This window comes from Canis lupus, chromosome 30 (assembly GCF_011100685.1).
Source record: "Canis lupus familiaris isolate Mischka breed German Shepherd chromosome 30, alternate assembly UU_Cfam_GSD_1.0, whole genome shotgun sequence".
Classification (NCBI taxonomy): domain Eukaryota; kingdom Metazoa; phylum Chordata; class Mammalia; order Carnivora; family Canidae; genus Canis; species Canis lupus.
Genome location: NC_049251.1, coordinates 13,150,052 through 13,172,303, shown reverse-complemented (window position 1 = coordinate 13,172,303; position 22,252 = coordinate 13,150,052). Strand labels below are relative to the sequence as shown.

At 38.2% G+C, this 22,252-nt stretch overlaps 2 long non-coding RNA genes across 2 annotated transcripts in view; one reads left to right on the top strand and one right to left on the bottom strand.

Moving 5' to 3' along the window:
- Positions 1-10,658: 10,658 nt before the first annotated feature.
- Positions 10,659-14,367, bottom strand: LOC102152321. Its single transcript, XR_005381607.1, has 2 exons — positions 14,149-14,367; positions 10,659-11,086 (listed from the first exon to the last, which is right to left on the bottom strand). It is a non-coding gene; the product is annotated as an uncharacterized LOC102152321 (long non-coding RNA).
- A 96-nt stretch (positions 14,368-14,463) lies between these two features.
- Positions 14,464-22,252, top strand: part of LOC111093360 — a 64,394-nt gene continuing 56,605 nt past the window's right edge. Inside the window, exon 1 of the long non-coding RNA XR_005381609.1 lies at positions 14,464-14,715. This is a non-coding gene — a long non-coding RNA (uncharacterized LOC111093360). The remainder of the gene's footprint in view (positions 14,716-22,252) is intronic.

The following is a 22,252-nucleotide window of genomic DNA, read 5'->3' as shown; positions in this document are numbered from 1 at the left end:
AGACGATTAAATGGAGGTACTTAAGAGCTAACATGGCAACTAAAAGCTCTCCAAAGGGCTCACGGGTCCACTAAGGATGACCTCAGATAAATTTGGCAGATGGCCAAATACTAAGAACTAAGCAGGCATTTTGGTTGCTTTCTCTCCCTCTTGTATTCATTCAATAGATTTCAAAAAACATGAATGATTAATTTAGTCTCAAGAGGCTGACTGTGATTTAATTCACTGAAGCTGTCGATAAAACAAAAGAGAAACAAAATCAGAGGGATTTGGGAATTCTAGCAAGTCTAAAATAAAATGGCACATTTGTTTGATTTCTCCCTTTGTTTCCCACTTAATAATATCTGTACTATTTAAACAGATCCTAAAATATCTTGCAAATGGAAAAAAAAATATGTGGAAAACAATAAAATGGCAGCTGCTATCTTATTTTTACTATAACTAAAACCACTGACTTTTTTTTCTTTTTTTGGACACGATTAAGACCGCCAAAGCAATTTTACTATAATTCCTTCTTCTAGTCTTTACTTATTACTTGATTTTCTAGCATGAATCAGTAGGTGCAGTAATTCCAATTCTCATATTAAGTGAAGACAAGAAGATAAAAGGGCACATGTGTGCCCTGGAAAAGAGTTTTATATAAAAGCAAAAGCAACTAATATTGGTATTTATTTATTTATTTATTTATTTATTTATTTATTTATTTATCTTTTTTTGTGGACAGAGAGAAGGTAGGCATTCTAAGAATTTTCTGGCGGAGATTTATGCTGTTACTTCCCAATGTTGAGCCTGCCTGTAAACTCATGAATATGGAGCTATTAAGAGACACATGTATTTTGAACTGGGAGGACACAGGCCTAAGAAAGGCCTGAGTGATCCCGTTCTAAACTTTCCTTAATCTATTATGAAAACTATTAAGAGGATGAAACTACAATTTAAGAACCAATAGGCAAATTACACTGGCTGACAGGGTTATTAAAATAGTAATTTTTAGATACAGAGGGAAATCTAGTTAGATTATATAACAATTTCAATATTATTGTATACTTTCTTTTCTTTTAAGTTTCTCAGAATTTATTACACACATTTTCCTGGCTCATAAATAATTTAATTCTGATCATTTAAAATTTTCTAGGTAAATTGAATCTGCTCTGCAAATTCATCAAACATTTGAAATATGTTATTGATAGTTCCTGCTTCACCAATTTGAGAAGTAAAGTAGAAAAACATTCTTTTATATTCAAATTAGAATGATTCTGAGCTCCACTCTCCTTTTCTTGGGCTTCTTACTAGACACTCAAGGTATTTATTGGAAACTGAGTATCAGCCCTTAAAGTGGCTAGGCCTCAACTACCTACCCAGAGTGCAAAAGCTAGATTAACCCTGATGGAACTATTTTCAAGAAGAAAAAAAAAATGAAATTTTTAGTGTTCCTCTTGTATTTTCTATTGACTATTGGCGTTATATGTTACACACCCCTTTCCTATTAGCACTATAAATATCCCAATAAAATATAAGTGCATCCAGCATTGACCACAAAGATAACACTTAAATTCATCCATGTTTCCCCCAACATTCAGCATTCTATATTTTAAAAAGCCATTAATACCATTGATGTCCTACATAGAAGTACCTTACATACAAATAAGAAAATTCTGTAAAAGAATTTAGTAGAGGCATGCCTGGATGGCTTAGAGGTTGAATGTCTGCCTCTAGCTCAAGGAGTGATCCCAGAGTTCTGGGATCGAGTCCCACATCGGGCTCCCTGAGAGGAGTCTGTTTCTCCCTCTACCTATGTCTCTGCCTCTCTGTCTGTGTCTCTCATGAATAAAGAAATAAAATATTTAAAAAATATATAGTATAATTTTAGGTAAGATAATGTAGGATATTTCAGAGGTTTCTCAGGAAAAAAAGGCAAATTCCTCAGGTGGAATCCTGCAAATAAGATGCATATCTAAGCAGCATTCATACCAGGTCTGATTTATTTCAGTAGGAAAGGGCTCACAGTGACATGAGCAGTGGTAATTGTGTAAGTCTTGAATTGCCCATTACAATAGCACACATAAATCTAGTATAACTGAATATCAGATTCCAGGAATTGGATCCCCACTCCTCATAAATGGGTTTTTAAGTTGTATGATTAGGTATCAGAGTCTCTCCTCTGGTGTGATCCAGGACAGAGGTAGAAGCCTTGAAACTGTAGCCATATGAGTTTGCCAATGACTTTAGAAAATGGCTTTGTCATAAGGCTGACAAACTAGTACCAACATGTCATCATGACAGCAGCAACATGTCAAGTCAGCCCCAGCCCTTGCCCTGGCATAATGTGGAAGCCAGTTTGGAAGATTTGATTCCAAATCTATTTGTTGACCAGAAATCTTGGGCTGTACCTAGTTTCCATGGAACTTTGAGGAAATTCAGCATATTTTCTAAGAAGCCATGTCAGACAAGTTATTTCTTAATACTCAGCCCCTCTCTCGAAGATAGCCTCTAACTATATGGCATGCTTTATTATGTTAACAACTTGTACCATTTCAAGTTGTGCTCATTCTCAACGAAAAACAATGCAATTCACTGGTGTCATTTTGGGATATTCTAAAAGATGGTCAATATTGACCAAGTTTTAATTCCAGGGTATAGATCATATTCACCCAAAGCATAGTGGGTACACTTTATAAGAATTTGTAAGAATAGCTTAGGAGGAGTACATTTTCAAGTCCAGAGAAAATAAGAAGACTGGTATCGTTGGCTGTGGCTTGAAGGTTAAGCAAAGTTCCTCCAGGGCTTCCAAGCCTTCTCTATGATTTAGGAACCTGTGTCATCCTGAAGGGAGGAATATTTGTACTGTATGCTTTACTTAACCTCTTAAGGACACTTTGCTGGCCATTATTTTCTTCGGCCTGCACTAGTGCTATATCTTGACAGGATCTGGCAAAATGGCAAGAGGACTGAGAGCAAAGTAGTTTAATTAGCAGATGCTAAAATAACTGTTATGTCTCCCCATATGTTAGAGGAGGCTCATCATTGTAGGGGAAGCACAATTTTGTGTTTTCTGGTGTTGCATCACCAAATTGAATAGGAAAGTGAATTGTCCATCCAGTACATAAATTTTATTTTAGTTTATTTTTAAAGATTTTATTAATTTATTTACGAGAGAAACATAAAGAGAGGCAGAGACACAGGCAGAGTGAGAAGCAGGCTCCCTGCCAGGAGCCCGATGTGGGACTTGATCCCAGGACCCCAGGATCATGACCTGAGCCAAAGGGAGATGATCAACCATTGAGCCACCCAGGCACCCCCAGTGCATAAGTTTTATATGGAGGCTTCTGCAGTTGGACAGCATGAAGCTCTGAATCACTCAGTGACTTTGGAGTGTCAAGGAAATATTTAGCTATCCCTCTCAGGGATTCTATTTAGGAGCCTCTTTATCCCGATCTTATAGGTGGTCTTCACATCTTCACACTTCCCTAATGTCTTCTTTTTCTTATACCAACTAGTCAGTCATTCAGTAAACATCTGGTGGGTTCATCTCCACTGTGCATGTGTATATACGTGTGTGTGCATGTGTGAACATGTGTGATTTATCAGGGGTCATGGTTCAGTATTACCCTAAATGTGATTCACTCCTTTCTGACCCTTTAAGACCTTTATTAACAACCTAGGAATTCAATACAGGCTTTCTTATTCCCTGCCAATTTCCCATTTCTTTGAACACCATGGATTAGTTTCCATGAACAGTGACCAGCAATACCAATAGCCAATCATGCTACCCAAAGTAGACACCTGTAAGACTTATTCTATCTGCAAGGTAGGACTTTGATCTCTATTTTTTTCAATTACATTGGAAGTCCACGGTGGGTTATTGGTCAGATGTCTAGTACCATTTGCTATGGAAACAAGAGCAAAGAGCCCAGGAGTACCCTCACAAAGCCTACTGTAGCAGTGTCATTGAGTAAAAACTAAGGAGATGAGAAAAGTAGCAGAAATGTGAACCTATTGCCTATTACATGTTTAGATGGAGATCTAATAAGACTGAGCACCAGACTCTGGGCAGGAAACCCCTAACCTTTGGCCTATGAAGCTTTTAAATTGTATGACAAAAATAGCACCAGGAATCAGAATCACATAGTGTAGCAAAATCAGATCTTTGTCCATATTCTGTAGGCTCAACTTACCTGGTTGAGGGTGAGGACCTGCCTCTCCTCTGACATGATCAAAAGACCAGTCTCAAGCTTTGCACTTGCAGCTATATGACATGGTAAGCTACTCGCACAATTTACCACCTCTGTATCCATGGTTGATGAAGCACCAGTCATATTTTTCAGTATTATCAGAGGTGAACTGGGGACCAGACCACTGACTGCCTTGAGCACTGGGCTGTACTCAGTTTCTACTAAACCTGAGGAGGGATGCTTGCAAGGGATCATTCTTGAATAAATTAACCCTTACTTCTCAGAAGGCTTTAGGCAGCAATTGCAAATGTCTCCAGAGTCAATCAAGTTACTTAAGTGAGTGAAGTGAAAATACATTAAGAGATGGTGAGCACTATGGTGAACTAGTCAAGAACTACCCAAATGAGGAAGTCATTGCCCAACAACAGTCATTGTTGCCCTGTGAAAGTGCAAAATCATGTTTGGTACATCTTCCTTTTATAGAGGAAACAAGAAACATGACAAATAGGGAATTTGATTTATAAGGTGATTATTTTTACAACAAAACCCCTTTTCAGACTGGCTGAGTTCTTGTCTCATTAGTTCATTAGTTTGCAAGGTCTAATAACATATAGCTTGTCATAAAGTTCCAAAGCACCTAAACAAGGGGAGGAAAGTAAGGAGAATGCTGGCCAAGGCTCCCAGGCTCGTTCTTTCTCTCTTTCTTTCTTTCTTTCTTTCTTTCTTTCTTTCTTTCTTTCTTTCTTTCTTTCTTTCTCTTTCTTTCTTTCCTTTGAAAAAGAGAGAGAGCATGAGCAGGGGGAGGGGCAGCAGGAGAGGAAGAGAGAGAATCCCAAGAAGACTCCCACACTGAGTGCAGAGCCAAAGGGGGTCTCGACAAGGGGCTCAATCCCAGGGCCCCGAGATCACAACCAGAGGAAAAATTAAGAGTTGGACACTCAACCAACTGAGCCACACATACACCCCTCCAAGGTTGTTTCTACTCCTCCAAACCTCTGTCCCTTAAGGAAGGTATTGCTTGGGAATGGGCTCTGTGATTCTATCTGAGTAGTGCCCTTTTAAGCCTAATCAGCTTCTACTAACCCTATAAATTTGTCTGTTTCTTTGAGAAATGACTTTACATCTGCTTGGAAGACTGAGTACATTTTATTGCTGCCAAGATTCCCTATGATATTTCAAAGATATTATTTGCTGCCTTCTTGTTATTTTGCAGGTTTTTTTTTAATACTACCATAAACATAAACATGGGACAAAGGAACTTGTCTAGATAAAGCACAGCCCTTGAGAGCTAAATATGGGGTGTTACTACAAAATACTATAAATAATATCATTTTATTCTTGAGATGGGAGAAGGGGGTGTGGTGGTGGGCGTGCTTGAGTGGCAGCTCGATCTCTTCTCATCAGATTATCAGTTTCCTGTGGGTTATCTCTGGGACAAAGCAGAGAGTGGTTTCAGAGAAAAAATAGGTCTCAGATTTAACTAGGGGTTTTTGAAATGTGCAGTTATTTGCCCAGTCATCAGTATTTTTAATTTTAATTTTTAATTATGCTAAATAAAAGAGAATACAAAATAGAAATAGACACAAGGGAACAAAAAAGTGTAAGATTCTTTAAAGAAAGCATGTAATAGAAAAATGAGTAAAATCAGATGGAGATAGGAATTCAGGGATCATTACCTTGAGGCAGGAGGTGTTATGAATTCAGGGATCATTACCTTATAGTGGGGAAAAGGAAGAAGAGAGAGTTGAGAAAAAGAGAACATGTACAATTGCCTATAAGACACTGACAAACTGTTCAGTCAAAAACATGTTCCACCCATCTTCAGGGTTGTAAAAACATCCATTTCAGAGGCAGGAGGAATTTGGGAGGTAGACTTATATTACAATTTATGGTCTCCTCTTCCTGGGGTCTCAGTAAACCAGGCTTATCCAAGTGAAGTTAAATTATTTAATTGTTCAAGGCATCAAAAAGAATTACTTGGGTTCTTCTAGGTTCACAACACAATGCCTGGTATCAAGGTTAAAGACAAAACAAGAACAAACAAACAAACAAACAAAAAATATATGGTATAGTCTCTGTCTCCAAGGGGTTTGCAAGCTACTTGCATATAGTAATCTCTGTTCTTTACTGATGATATGCAAGAGAATAATAGAAATCATGTGTGCAAGACAGGAAGTGGTCAACTGTGGCTTTAATTCTGAGTCAGCATTACTGTGTTTATGAATCTTGTCCACTACAGTGAGATATATGTATGTGGTGGTGGTATTTGGGAAGGGGAACATTTAAATTAGGTAAATTTGAACTCTCTGAAAAGTTCAGAGAGAAAGAAATTTGTAGGTTTGTGTTGTTTTTGTTCTGGTAGTGTGGTAGCCCCTCAAGTTAGTTTTTGTTTTTTTCCCAAAAACTATGGAAATAGATGAGTAGCTACTCTTACATAAGCATGGAGCTAGCCTAAGAGATGAGATAGACTGAATGTGTATGGACAAGCAGTTCACAAAGACAGGAACACAAATTAGTCCAGAGTGACCAGGGTCATCAGTGAGAGAAGTAAAAAATAGTATGATCCAGGTGAACAGTGACCTTGTGATGATGAGACCAGAAGAGACAATGTAAGATGACCTGAGCTCTGTCATTAGGGGGTAGGTGGGAAAAAAAAAATTCCTTGGCTAGAAGATACAGAAAATGACATGAGAACAAATGAAGAGGGAAAATGAACTGTCACACTTTCTCAATGCAAATAGATATACAGGAAGCAAAAATATGGAAACCAGAAACCAGAAATGCAATGACCATGACCCCCCCCCCCAAAAAAAAAACTGGTTATGACAGCAAAGATAACAATGAAAAAAAGATTTTTCTCATGAAAATGAAAAAAGCCTTGGCATAAGTTGGGTAGAATGAAGTATGAACCTGCAGTATGAATGAAGAGGAGCAGGCATACTGAACTAGACAAAGACACAGAGACTATGGTGTGGGAGAGGGGTACCAAGCTAAACAAAACACTGAGCTGAAAGAGTGAAAGAGGACAGACTACAGAAGACCTAACTCTAGTATGGCCCTGACCCTTTCCCATGTCTTCCTTAAGTAATTCCTTCATGATGTTTACCACTGCCTTCTAAGGTCATACATTACTTTTTTTTTTTTTTTTTTTTTTCCTGAAGGATTTATAGAGTCCTTTGGGAATTGGGTATATTTAGAGTTAGAGTTCTTGACGTCTACATATTTGCTCTGGAGGGCCTATGCAATCTAGTGTTGCCTTATTTCCACTGGATTGCAAGGGGAGCAGTGGGGGGTGGGAAGCATGTGCCTCTGGGGAGTATCCTTAAGCCAGGAACCCTGAAAAATCCAGAATCAAAAGGGTCTTCCGATTCTGAGTGGGAAGGAGCTAGTAACCTCAAGCTTGTCAAGAGCCCAGAAGCTCACTAGATAAAATACCCCTTAGACACAAAGCAGAACTTACACACCGACACTTTTTCTACTGGGATCACAATATTGTGAAGATGGGGGCAGGGGACTTAATTTGTAGAGGACCATGAATGTTACTATGATACAAAGAGCTAAACTCTCATAAGCTTTTATCAAAGCTTCCTCCTTTAAGCCACATGTGATGAAATCAATAAATTTTGGTAAAATCTCACAAGCAAAATCAGCCTGTTTTCCAGTTGCATCCAATTGGCCCCACCAGAAAGATGGAAAACACCAGGAGACTGGTCTAATTCTTAGCTACAGGATCACTAGCAAATTTCTGCTGGAAAGATGCTGGCAGATAAAATTTTGGAACTATAACTATAATAACCTGAAATGTCAGGGGATTTAATAAAATTGAATACGGGGGCAGCCCACGTGGCTCAGCGGTTTAGTGACGCCTTCAGTCCAGGGTGTGATCCTGGAGACCTGGGATCAAGTCCCATGTCAGGCTCCCTGCATGGAGCCTGCTTCTCCTTCTGCCTGTGTCTCTGCCTCTCTCTCTGTGTCTCTGCCTCTCTCTCTATGTCTCTCATGAATAAATAAATAAAATCTTTATAAAAAAATAAAATTGAATACCCTTTTACCTCATAGTGTGTTTTGGTTGGTTTAAAATACCTTTATTACTCAATATCCCAATAAGAAACACTTTTACATAATATTTAGGATAGACCTACGAAAACTCATAAAAAGTGAACATGCAATTCAATCATTATAATGTGTTAACTAAAACCTTCTGAGTTCTACAAGAGACAGGTTATAAAATTATATACCTCTGTAGATATTATCTTTGATTAAAACTACTATTTACCAGCTAAGGAGATGAGTAGATGAGCGAGGGTAGGGAGATTTAAAAATGATTATGAATATGAATTAATCAATTCTTACTGTTATTGTGAGCAGTCAAAACTGGTCACTACCAAATTGAAACTGTAAAATGCTTGGCTGTTTCATAGAGGACCCAGAACAGGATGAAATACCAGAAGCAGTCACTGATAAGACCAAAGTAATATGGTTAAAACCAGGATGACCCACATGCACTAGGGTTAGGTACCTGAGGATTCCAACATTAGTAAGATTCAAGCTTAGATTCAAGTGAGTATGAAGAAGATAATTCAAAAGAGACCATCTTGAGCTAAAAAAAATTCAGGTACAGAAACATTTTTAATAAGCAAAGCCATCAGCTCAGTTTCCCAAGACTACCCTTGGCCATGGCTTGCAGAAGCTTTATTTTTTATGAGGACTGTATCTTTTAAACCTCTCCTCCTTCTCTGTACTTCTTTGCAGGTCTCTGTATAGTACACAACAAGTGCATTTACTCACAGCCATTCTTCAGAGGAGCTCTTCACCTGACATCTCCTTTGAGTATCTTGATCCATGACTTAAGTAAGCATTAGGGCCTCTCTATTACATTGAATTATGAAATTGCACAAATTTTAGTAAAATTATAACTCATTTAAATCATAATTTGGGATAATTGGCCTGACTTGGCATTCCTTCCTTTCTTCTCCCACTCAACCTCAGTCTGCTACCTCACATACCTTTTTAAAATGTCACAGAGAAAGTTTGCTAAGCACATCCATAGTGCCAAAATATTAAGAAAGAATGCTTTCTCTAATTAAGAGGAGAAAATAATTTTAAGACACTTTAGGACAAACATTAATATGCTTCCATCACTGCAAATATTATTGTATGTTGAAAGGAAAATAAGCAAAGGCACTTTTGAATTAGAGATTGGTAAACTCCTAAAATAAATTGACCAGAGACAGAACTTGTCCAGGTCTGGACAGCAGGCTTAGCCCAATTTCCTTTCCTCCTCTGATCCAGAACTTCATATTTAACGTCTCTTAGCAAGTAGCTAGCACTGACTTGAAGATATGTTAATGCAATACTCAATATAAGACTTAAATAAAGGGTTTAGGGTTTCATTTTTTAAAATCTCCAATATCCCAGTATCATAGATTGGTTCATTCATATGTTGTTCCATTTAACTAGTCACTGCCTGGCATTTAATTGTTTCAGATGTGTGTGTGTGTGTGTGTGTGTGTAAAGTCCCTATGACATCACACAGACCTGGTGATACGGTCCATTTCCTAATCCTCTCCAATTCACCAGCAGTAGTGAGGCATAGTAGACCTGTTAAAATCGTGGATGCTGACCAGACCATCAGTGCTCTGGGTTTGAAATTTGCCTCCACTCTTTGCCAGGTTTGTTACCTCAGGAGGTTATTCACCTTCACTGTTTTCATTTGTTGTGGTAATCAGTAAATCATTTAATTTTAAACAATGCCTGGCACTGCTAGAGTAAGGTGAGCAAGGCCCTTGCTTAGGGTGCAAAATTTAAGGGGGCATCGAAAACCTCAGTAATCAAGGTAACTAATATTTTAATGTTTTAAAAACTCAAAAGGTCAGTGGTGGATAACTTGTCCATTTGAGTTCACGATGAATCCTCAAGATCCACAGTTTTTTCAGGGGCTAAAAGACAAGAACGCTGACTCAGACATTTATAGCCACTTTACAAAGTACACACATTCATCAGCCTTGAAAAAATATTGGTAGCTACCAGAAGTAAAAGACTTTTCCCATAATGATTAAGTCAGTGGTTCTACATAGGCTACAGCCACTTGTGAAATCACTAGAGATGCTCAGACATGTGTGTGATTTCTTTTGAGCCCCCTCTAATATTAGTGCACACAGAGAAGCCCTAGGCTGCTCCCTTGCAAGCGTGCTTGCCTTTTCTTATTTGTAAGTGAAACCATATATAATTCCACCCTGGCAATTTTTCTAATTATTCTTTCCCGAGACAGTGCTAAATCACAGACCGTGACAACTGGAGCCACCGTGATCTCTGGGCACATGTCAAAAGTCCTGAATCATCGATTGGCAATAGCACATCAGCAAGTTCTCTCATTGCTTTGTGACTTTGGAATGTGTAGCTATTTGGAAGATAAGAATACCCCTACCTCCTTCCCAAGGCAGACTGCCTTTTCCCCTCTTCTTCCTTCAAGGAAAATTAAATGAAGACAGCTAACGAGCAGTTTTATTTTCTTTCAGCAAAGGTCAGCAATCCCACAGCAGCAAATTAATCCCAATTAGTAATGATATTTTGTCTTGATAAATGATGACACATTTGATTTACTGTGTTTCCAGGATGCAGGCGGCAAATGTTAATGATTTGGTTTGCTGGGAATTTATACTCTTGCTCATTTCCTATTTGCTGATCAGTTGCGGCTCTTGAAGACTTGGCTGCTTCAACTAATGAACTGAGGGCCTCGCAGGAATAATGGTGTGTTCTGCAGGCCTCATTTTTTTTTTCATGCCATCTGTAGAAATGCAGGTTCCTCTCAGAAAATCTCTCTGGCAGCCAGGAAGGAATGATTATGATCATATCAATGTCACTTGTAATTTGTATTTCACTTGTTTAATGGCATCCCCAATAAATGAAGCTTTCTGCAGAGAACAAAACTAATTATAGCAAATTCAGCATTTGTGTGTGCGTATGCGTATGTGTGTGTGCAGGAAGAAGAGAATTCATGAATAGAAACATACCTAATCTTTCCTCATTTCCTTAAAATATTCTGATAGCAGTGATACGGTTTACATAATGATTTATCTGCCCAGCTGGTATAGTTTTAAATTAGACCAATGAAGATGTTTCCTTGAGGTCTTCATAACTGTGTTATGTGTTATCCCATCCTTTTGTTTGCAATAAATGCAGACACAAGTCAAATGCTCTCTCTTTTTCAGCCCCCCCTGGTTCCCTCAGAGAGCATTCAGTACTTTGGGGATTGCTGGAGGCATTTTGATTCCTGACAAAGGCTTCCAGGGCTGTCCCCTGAGGCTGTGCAAGTCAGTCTGTGGGCGATTCTGAGACCTGCACCTGCCTTTCAAGTAACACCAAAGATTCAAGCCAATGGGAAGCCCTGGGGAGGGTTGGCTCTTCCAGTTCTGAGAAGCTGATGTGCCTTTCACACATCAGATATAATATTTGCTGCAGAAAACAAGCTGTGATTGGCTGCAACTCCAGGCAGACTGGTCTCCTGGTTGTTTACATGACACTGTGAAAAGGAAATATGAGGGATCATTACCCATGCTCATTTAAGAGCTGGAAATGTTAGAAGCCCTATTTAGAATCTCCTTCGGGGAGTGGGTGTTTTCCTCTCATTCTTAATCATTGTTCTTAGAATCAACTAATATAAAATCAATAAAAACCTCACTCTTCTTGCTTAAGGGGACACTTATTATGGTAAATTGCTAGATGCACATTATGTATCTTCTATTTTCCTTTCCTTTCCTGGGGCTTCTGTTCTATCACTATTCCTGACCCAATTGGTTTTTCACTCCTGGATGGAGTTGACATTCTCTTCTGTCTCTGGAATGCAAATGACTGGGGGCATTTGACTGGTTTCAAAGCCTGATGATTTGGACTGGTACAAGGAAAGGTATTTATATGTTTTGTTTTGTTTTGTTTTGTTTTTACCAGACAATTTTCCTGTTTCAATAATGTGCATTGTTCTTTAGGCAGTGATGAATACTTTTTTTCTCTTCCTCTTCCCATAACATCGAGGAGAGCTGTAGTTCCCTCTATTAGTCCAGGTCCTCCGGGAAGTAGAAATCAAAATAGAATTAAATGTGTAAGGATTTTCCAAGAATTTGAAGTGCCTGTGTGGAAGGATCCAGAGGAGGATCGGAGTAATCTAGGTTATTTTAATGCCAACGTTTTAAAGTTTCTCTCATAGTGAACATGATGTAGGATTTACTTATGTCCTTCAGCTTCATTATTGTACCTAAGCAAGGCATTTTATCCTAGTGCTGCTTTTCAGTGGACTGGACGTAGCACATATTTTAGAATGCAAGAGCAGAAAAGGGGATAATGGATTGAAAAGAATGATAATCCTTTTAATCTTCAACCCTAGGCTCAGGACAGAACTTTACATTTACCAAAGCACTTTCATTTACATCATTGCTTTTGATTCTGACAACAAAAGATGAAGTCAGCCTTAATTCCTGTCAGCAATGCATACCCTGGATTAACCCATGAAGAAACATCAAAAACCCTATAGAGGGACAAAACAATTGGCCTATACTCTTCAAAAAATGTGAAGGTCATGATAGACAAAGATTGAGGAACTGTCCAGATAAAAAGAGACTTATGAGACTTGACAACTCACTGTATTGTAAGATCTTGGATTGCATCTTATGCCAAAAAAGATGTAAAAACACCAAAAAGAAAAAAAGTATTTTTCTCAAAAGGTCAATTTAGGATAACTGGCAAAATTTGTATTTCGCTAGTTTAAATTATTAATTTCTTGATTTTTAGAATTGTTTTTATGTAAGAAAATGTTCTCCTTTTAAGGAAATACAAACTGAAGTATTTGGGGGTATAGGGACATCATGTCTGTAACCTACTCTCAAATGGTTCTGAAAAAAAGTTCAATATACAGAATGATAAACCAAATGTAATTTAGAAAAAGTTAATTCCTGGAGAATCTTGTTGAAGGGTATACAGTGTACATAGTCATTTTTCTGTACTATCTTTGTAACTCTTGCAACTCTGAAATTATTTTGAATTAAAAAAATTTTTAACTCTACCCTTAAAAATATACCATAAGCAAGGCAGTCTTCCTGCCTCATTTTGCAGGGGAACAAATTTGGCTCAGGGAGTATAAGTAAGTGCCTTAATTTGGTCCATACAACAGATCAGTGTCACACAGCAAACCTTAACTCAGATTTATTTCCAATCCCAGTGATCTCTTCACAAGCAAACACATCATCCCTATGAACATGGGAGCAGCAAAATGACCTGACTCCAGAGCCCATGGCTCTATCTCTCTAGTTTTACTATTATAATACCTTTCTCAGTATGGCACACTGTCACCTGTTAACATACTTGACCCTCAGAAAGAGAAGCTATGCTCTGCTCTGACCATGTGCCTGAGTACCAACACCTCTGATACTGTTTTGATTCCTTGAAATTAATTTGTCTTCATATCCCAATTCCAACATAACTTATTTCCTTATACCTAAATCCCCAGGTATTTGTTTACTTTCTTTACTTTCTAGTACCTTTTTGTTCTGTTTCCTAGATCCTATTTATACAAACAATCTTCCTGGGGATTTAATTCCTTTAACCAAAATCCCAGTTTCTAAAAATAAGTTCACTTCAGGACCTCCAGGCCTGCCTGGACCTTCTGCTCCTACATCTGGGATTAGCTAATCAGTGTCTCAGTTTTCCAGATCCCAGACATTCCTTGCTTGGCTTTCTATTGAAAAAAATCTCTTCACATTTCAATATGATGACCAACCCTTGGGTTCCATGAAAACCATTGAGTATTATTCCTTTTAATGCTTTCTTATTGGAAAACTGAGCTTGCATCTGCTTCATTCTTCCTTTGAACTCCAGCTTCAGTGCCATATATCCTTTAAAATTTCTTTAGCCATCACTGTCCTTATGACAACTCCTATTCAGATAACTCAGCACAAACACACGTATTTTGCATATTACAGGTTACCTTGGATTGGTAGCATTCTTTTCATACATAAAGCATATTCTCTATCCTTTGAGGACAATGGTATAGAGGAGACTAAAGATGATCCTAACTGGCTATATTATCTTGTACAAATCACTTAGTACCTCTGGACCTCAGATTTTTAAACTGTGAGTAGAAAGAATTAGATTAGCAAGTCTCTAAGGGCTTCTCTTAGTGCCATAGTTTGTAGAACTTTGGGCTATCCAGTGTCAAATAACAAACATTCAGTTAGTGTTTGATAAATGTGATTATGACCTCACAAGGGACTTATCATCATCAGAAGGTCAGATAATGGAATGTCTCCCATGGAGGCACCAGAATGCCATCACCGAGCCCATTTTCCATTATGTCTCCAGAGGGTCTGACTTGGAAGCAGGAAAATTATGCAACTTTAATCAAAGGCAATAGAATCAGTCCCCCCCAAACAGCTACACGACTATCTGATTTAATTTCCATTTTTCAACGGTGTTGAGTATGCCCTGACATCACAATGCACGTGAAATTCCAGGATCAAGTCATATAGCCACTTACCCTGGATTTTTGGCCAGGGTAAGTATGATGGCAAGTTTTGATAAGACACGGTGAAGAATGGGAATGTCCAATGCTGTGTTTTATTTTATCTTTATTCAAAATGTTCTCTGTCCTTATTACTCATCATATGCCCCCAGAAAGATCACCAGCTTTGGTGCCAGTCTGATAGAAATCTAGAATCTTGATTCCACCCCAGATCTAATGAATACAAATCTGTCTTTTAACAAAATATCCAACTGGTATATATGTAGATTTGAGAGATTTTGAGAATCACCACTCATCTTGACAAGGGAGGAGCCATGTCTTGTGGGGCTTGAAACATATAATTTTAGAAACCATCTTTAAGAATAATCAAGCCTAGGGATCCCTGGGTGGCGCAGCGGTTTGGCGCCTGCCTTTGGCCCAGGGCGCGATCCTGGAGACCCGGGATCGAGTCCCACGTCGGGCTCCCGGTGCGTGGAGCCTGCTTCTCCCTCTGCCTGTGTCTCTGCCTCTCTCTCTCTCTCTCTGACTATCATAAATAAATAAAAAAAAAATTAAAAAAAAAAAAAAGAATAATCAAGCCTATATTCTGTTAACCGTTAGTGCTCAAGAAATCTCTTGACCTTCCTCTCATTGTTCTCTGCTCCACTGATGCAGAATCCAGCTAGAATGAGAAGTACATTTTATCAAAGGATTTAGTACTTGGTGATTGGTGATGAATTTATTTCCTCTCTCTGGTAATAATATTAATAGCTAATATTTAATGAGTGCTTACTAAGTGTTAGAAGTTGTTTTAGCAACTGGATAGATGTGGATATTTCATTTATTCCTCATAGCAGTCTTAAGAGATCAGAAGTTCTTTTTTAGATTAACCCTTTATCTTAGAGATAATATACAGTATCTTTCTTGTAGTAGGTATTGGAGCAAATATTGGAGCAGAGTGCACCTGACTGTATGGCCCACATTCTTAAAGACTGATCTATACTACCTCTTGATAATAAAAATTAAGATTTCAAAAGAGTCTTCAGCCACCAAGGAAAAAGAAAGAATGGACTGTGGGGAACTAAGATACTTGTAATATTGTAATAAAGCCTGCATTTGGGGAGGGGATAAGGGAAGTGTTTGCCTTTTTGTCTTCCCTATCTTGTCTTGTAAAGCAGCTCTATTATTCCACCAACCCATAAGGCAGGTTCTGACAGTGGCTCTTTTCTTCAGTAATTTTGCTTATAACTTGACACTAGAGATTGCCCAAACTGTAAAGCTCAAAGTGGGAGTGGAGCTTTCCAAAAGCTAATAACAAATTAAGTGTGTCATTAGTGTGTTTTTACTAGATCTTTCTGTAAGTAAGTCCCTGATGTTCTAATAGTTTTTTTAATTCTTTACAACAAAAGCCATTAGAACTCATAAAAGTAATTTCCTTTTCCATATCACTATTTGGAAACAGATAAGTAGGTACTTTTTAAGAAGGACGTCAACCATCAAAAAAAATTAACAAAAATGCATATAAAGAGACCTAAAATTAACTTTTTGAGGTTTGTTTTCATGACAAAGAAAATACTATCTAGTACATACATCATTTCCTGTTTTCTTTCTCCTTCTAGCCACATTTTTAGGACTGTAGCCCAGCCAATAAAATATGAAATAGACGCAAAAACACACACAAGTCTGCTGTTTATCGTTAACTCAGTATAATGGACAAATATATGTCAAAACTAATCTTGTTGGCCTGCACTGCCTGGGAGATGCCAGTATAACCCAGCAAGATCAGTTTTGACATGTATATGGCTCCTGTGTCTTGATCTATTACCATTGGCCTTTGGGACCTCAGTGGGAGGCTTCTTATTTCCCTGATCCTTCTGGTTGACAATAGTTGATTATCCGTCAAGTCACATAAAGAATAAAGAAATCTTATTTAAACTATATTTTGAGATTGTATGATTCATAGTCAAGTTTATAAAAAGTAAGAAAGCAGATATCAATGAGAAGAGTATTACACTATTTTGACTTAAAAGCGCTAAGGAAAAATGGAATCTGTTGGGATTATTTGTGTAAGTAGGGGAAGGGAATGAGGAAGGCAAGCTGTAAAGAGAAACAGTTGTATCTGAATGGAAATTGAAACCCGAAGGCATGTTCACAATAACTGCAGCTAGATAAGCCAAGGTTGTCTGAAAATGCTGTTTCTAAATATAGCCTTAATCATATTGACATGGAAAAGAAATGACATAAGAAGTGAGGAAATCAAAATAAGGCAATTTATGCCTCGAAGAAACTTGAGCTATAATGATTTCTGAAACAGATGTTATAAAGAAAAAAAGATTGCATAACTTTTTAACTGCACTGTTATATTTAAGAAAAATTAAAATTATATAAGAGGCCTATGGAAATTTGCAAAAGGGAAAGAGTAGAGGGGTTAGCAAAGTAACACTATTATATCTTAGTGCCAGACTTTTGGGGAGGCAAGTATGGTTGAGTGATGAGTAAGTGTGAATACCAAGGCTACCATTTCCTACTGGTAGAAGAATATAATGAAACATGTGGGGCAGGAAGTCAGAAAGTCATTCAACAGACTGGTATAATTATGTCAGTTGCTTAGACATGAGGTAAATGTTCTAGAAAAGTTCAAGTGGTGATTTGGGACATAAGCCAACAAATAGAAGCACTAGGCCACTTTTACGGTTAGGAGCAAGGGGCAAATTATCTACAACACCAAAATCCAGGTTGATCTTCTGTTGTTGCTTTAGTTTAGGCTCTTGTGATACCTTGCCTGTACTATTACATGATTATCCAAAAAAAGCCTTACCTACTTCAGTTCACTGGTAATCTATTAATCCATCAATGGACTAATGATGATTATAGATTATAAGCCCAAAGTATATAATGACTTTGATCATCTATGATTGAGGTACATTGAAAAATAATAAAACTGGTAAAACCACAGAAAATTTAATAGTATGGCAAATCCATACAAAAGAATATTAGTCATTCATATAAAGAAATAAAGGCAAATAAATAAATATGGCAAATCCATACAAAAGAATATTAGTCATTCATATAAAGAAATAAAGTTCTGATACTCTTGCAATATGAATCTTAAAAACAAGTTAAGTGAAAGAATCCAGTCACAAAATACCACATTATATAATTCCATGTATATAAAATGTCCAGAATAGATAGAACTATGGAAATTAAAGGTATATTGGGGGTTATTTAGGGCTGGAAGAGAAAGATGTGAAGGGACTGCTAATGTGTATGGAATATCTTTTGGAACGGATGAAACATTAGAAAATTAGTGGTATTGATCATACAACTCGGATGGGTATACTAAAAATAATAATATATACTAAATAGTGCAAATAATACTAAAAATAATATATGAGTATATTAAAATACTTAAAACTATATTTTAAATGGATGGATTTTATTGCATTTTAATCGTATTTTAATAAATATGTTAAAAATAATTGCTATAACCAATAGAATTCTACTTGTACCTAGAACACAAAAAGCTGACAGGAGTCTCACTCTCAACAACAAGCAAAAGATGGATCAGACACAAAATCTTAATTTTTCTTGACCTGTAAGAGAGCTGATATCATCAGGCAATCAAGTAGCTTAGAATCCAGAGTGTAAGTTTCCCTCCAATGGAAGATGAGACATGGGCACTGACTCACCAGAGGATGAGATAAAGAGACGCTTGGTGCCATACAGGCAGGTGAAAGGAAATTTATTACAAGTTTTGAAGAAATGCCAAAAAGTAGCTCACAGTTCTAAATATAAAATCTAAAAATACATAATCTAAGTGGCCATATTGGAGAAAGTATTTGAAATCTTGAGATAGGAAAAGATTTGTTAGAAATGATGCTAAAAGCAGGACCCATAAAAGAAAAACTTCTTGAACTGGACTGTATCAAAATTAAGGAGTCTTGCTCTTTGCAAGACACTGTAAAAGAACAAACAAGGCACAAACTGAGAGAAAATATTTTCAAATCACGTTTCTCACAATGGATGTGCACCCAGTATATATAAAGATGCATCAACTCTTAATAATAGACTTTTTTTAAATGAACAAAAAATCTGAACCAACATATCATGAGAGGATATACAAATGACAAGCAGATGAAAATATGTTCAACATTATTAGCAAACTGCTTACCTATTCCAATGACTAAAGAAAAGGGAAAAATGCCGACCTTAAGTGCTGACAAGGATGAGAAGCAACTGGAAATGCACATATTTTTTTTTGTGGGAATGCAAAAATGATACAGCAATTTTGGGAGTTTGGAAGTTCCTTAAAAAATTACAGATACACTTACTGTATAGCCCAGTACTTCCATACTTATTTATCCCAATGAAATGAAAACATTGTCTGCCCATGCACATTTATGGTCATTCAAAACTTGAAACAATTCACATGTCTTTCACCTGGTGACCGAATAAACAAACTGTGATACATCCATTCAGTGAATTACTGCTCAAAAATAAAATGAATGAACTACTGAACCAAACAACAAGATGAATAAATTCCTAAATAATTCTGTTTATGTAACTTTCTAGAAAAGGAAAACCTATAGGGATCCAAAAGAGATCAGTCATTGCCAGGAACTAGGGGTAAAGGGAAGGGTTAACTATTAATGGGCATGGGGGAAATTTTTGGTGATTAAAATGATCTATATCTTGATTTTGATGGTAGATACATAATTGTATACATTTGTCAAAAGCCATAGACACACTATAAGGTAAATTCTAATGCATCTAAATCTTGCCTCAATTTTTAAATAGTCTTATTAGCAAATGGTTTTTCAGAGTTAAGAAAAAATAATAGGGACACCTGGATGGCTCAGTTGGTTAAGTGTCTGCCTTTGGCTCAGGTCATGATCTAAGGGTTGTGAGATTGAGCCCCATATAGGGCTTTGCACTGGTCATCAGCCAGCTTTTTATTTTATTTATTTATTTATTTATTTATTTATTTATTTATTTATTTATTTAATAAATTTATTTTTTATTGGTGTTCAATTTACCAACATACAGAATAACACCCAGTGCTCATCCTGTCAAGTGCCCCCCTCCCTCAGTGCCCTTCACCCATTTACCCCCACCCCCCGCCCTCCTCCCCTTCCACCACCCCTAGTTCGTTTCCCAGAGTTAGGAGTCTTTATGTTCTGTCTCCCTTTCTGATATTTCCCACACATTTCTTCTCCCTTCCCTTATATTCCCTTTCACTATTATTTATATTCCCCAAATGAATGAGAACATACAATGTTTGTCCTTCTCCGATTGACTTACTTCACTCAGCATAATACCCTCCAGTTCCATCCATGTCGAAGCAAATGGTGGGTATTTGTCGTTTCTAATGGCTGAGTAATATTCCATTGTACACATAAACCACAGCTTCTTTATCCATTCATCTTTCGATGGACACCGAGGCTCCTTCCACAGTTTGGCTATTGTGGCCATTGCTGCTAGAAACATCGGGGTGCAGGTGTCCCGGCATTTCATTGCATCTGCATCTTTGGGGTAAATCCCCAGCAGTGCAATTGCTGGGTCGTAGGGCAGGTCTATTTTTAACTCTTTGGGGAACCTCCACACAGTTTTCCAGAGTGGCTGCATCAGTTCATATTCCCACCAGCAGTGTAAGAGGGTTCCCTTTTCTCTGCATCCTCTCCAACATTTGTGGTTTCCTGCCTTGTTAATTTGCCCCATTCTCACTTGTGTGAGGTGGTATCTCATTGTGGTTTTGATTTGTATTTCCCTGATGGCAAGTGATGCAGAGCATTTTCTCATGTGCATGTTGGCCATGTCTATGTCTTCCTCTGTGAGATTTCTCTTCATGTCTTTTGCCCATTTCATGATTGGATTGTTTGTTTCTTTGCTGTTGAGTTTAATAAGTTCTTTATAGATCTTGGATACTAGCCCTTTATCTGATATGTCATTTGCAAATATCTTCTCCCATTCTGTAGGTTGTCTTTTAGTTTTGTTGACTGTATCCTTTGCTGTGCAAAAGCTTCTTATCTTGATGAAGTCCCAATAGTTCATTTTTGCTTTTGTTTCTTTTGCTTTCATGGATATATCTTGCAAGAAGTTGCTGTGGCCAAGTTCAAAAAAAGTGTTGCCTGTGTTCTCCTCTAGGATTTTGAATATTAGTTGACAATAGAGTTGAGGGTCCACTTCTGGATTCTCTATTCTGTTCCATTGATCTATGTGTCTGTTTCTGTGCCAGTACCACACTGTCTTGATGACCACAGCTTTGTAGTACAACCTGAAATCTGGCATTGTGATGCCCCCAGCTATGGTTTTCTTTTTTAATATTCCCCTGGCTATTTGGGGTCTTTTCTGATTCCACACAAATCTTAAGATGTTTTGTTCCAACTCTCTGAAGAAAATCCATGGTATTTTGATAGGGATTGCATTATTATTTTTTTAATAATACATTTTCTTTTGTTTTTAAGATTTTATTTATTTATTTATGAGAGACACAGAGAGAGAGGCAGAGACAAACAGGCAGGGAGAGAAGCAGACTCCATGCAGGGAGCCCAATGTGGGACTCGATCCCTGGACCCAGGAACCTCTTCCTCTGCCCGAGCCCCTCCGAGCTGCTCCGGGTCCCCCGTGCGCGCTGCAGCCCTTAGGGAGCTCGGCGCACTCTCCCGGGGCGCAGGTGCCTGTTAGTGTCCCCGGGAGCCCGAGGGCATCCTCGCCCTCCTGGGTCCTGCTCCACCTCCCCGCGAGCCCCTTTCCGCCCGGGAAGGTTGGTGCAGCTCCTGCTCCTCCGGGACGGGGCTCTCCTGTCCTGGGGACACTCGCCCCGGCCTCAGCCCGGCTCCTCGCGGGGCCCCTCCCCCTTGGAGGCCTTTTGTCTCTTTATTTATTTCTTTTTCCCTCGTCTTCCTACCTTGATAGAAGCATGAACTCTTCTCACTGTAGCATTCCAGCTGTTCTCTCTTTAAATCTCAGGCCAAATTCGTAGATTTTCAGGATGATTTGAAGGTTATCTAGGTAATTTGGTGGGGACAGGTGATTTGGGGACCCTCCTCTTCCGCCATCTTGCCCCTCCTCTCCTCAGCCTGCTTTTTAAATATTTTATATTTTTTTCACTTATTTGACACACACACACACACACACACAGAACAAATAGGGGGAGTGGGAGAGGGAGAAGCAGGCTCCCCACTGAGCAAGGAACCCAATGCAGGGCTCCATCTCAGAACCCTGGGAGCATGACCTGAGCCAAATGCAGACACTTAACTCACTGAGCCACCCAGGTATCTGCAGCCTGCTTAGGACTCTCTCTCCTTCTCCTTCTGCCCCTCTCCACCTCGCATGTACTCTCTATCTCTCAATCTAAAAAAAAAAAAAAAAAAAAAAAGTATTAAAGTTCTTTCCTATGAAGCCTTGTCTACTCATCTATACCCAACTTATACTAGCATTCGTTTTCCCAGACACATAGCTCTCCTCGTTCCATGACTTAGTGAAGAATTTCTGTTCATCAGTCATACCATTTGTCTTCAAGCATTTGAACAATCTGTTTTGTTTTGTTTGTTTGTTTTGTTTGCCTGGAGAGTATAAATAAACATGAATA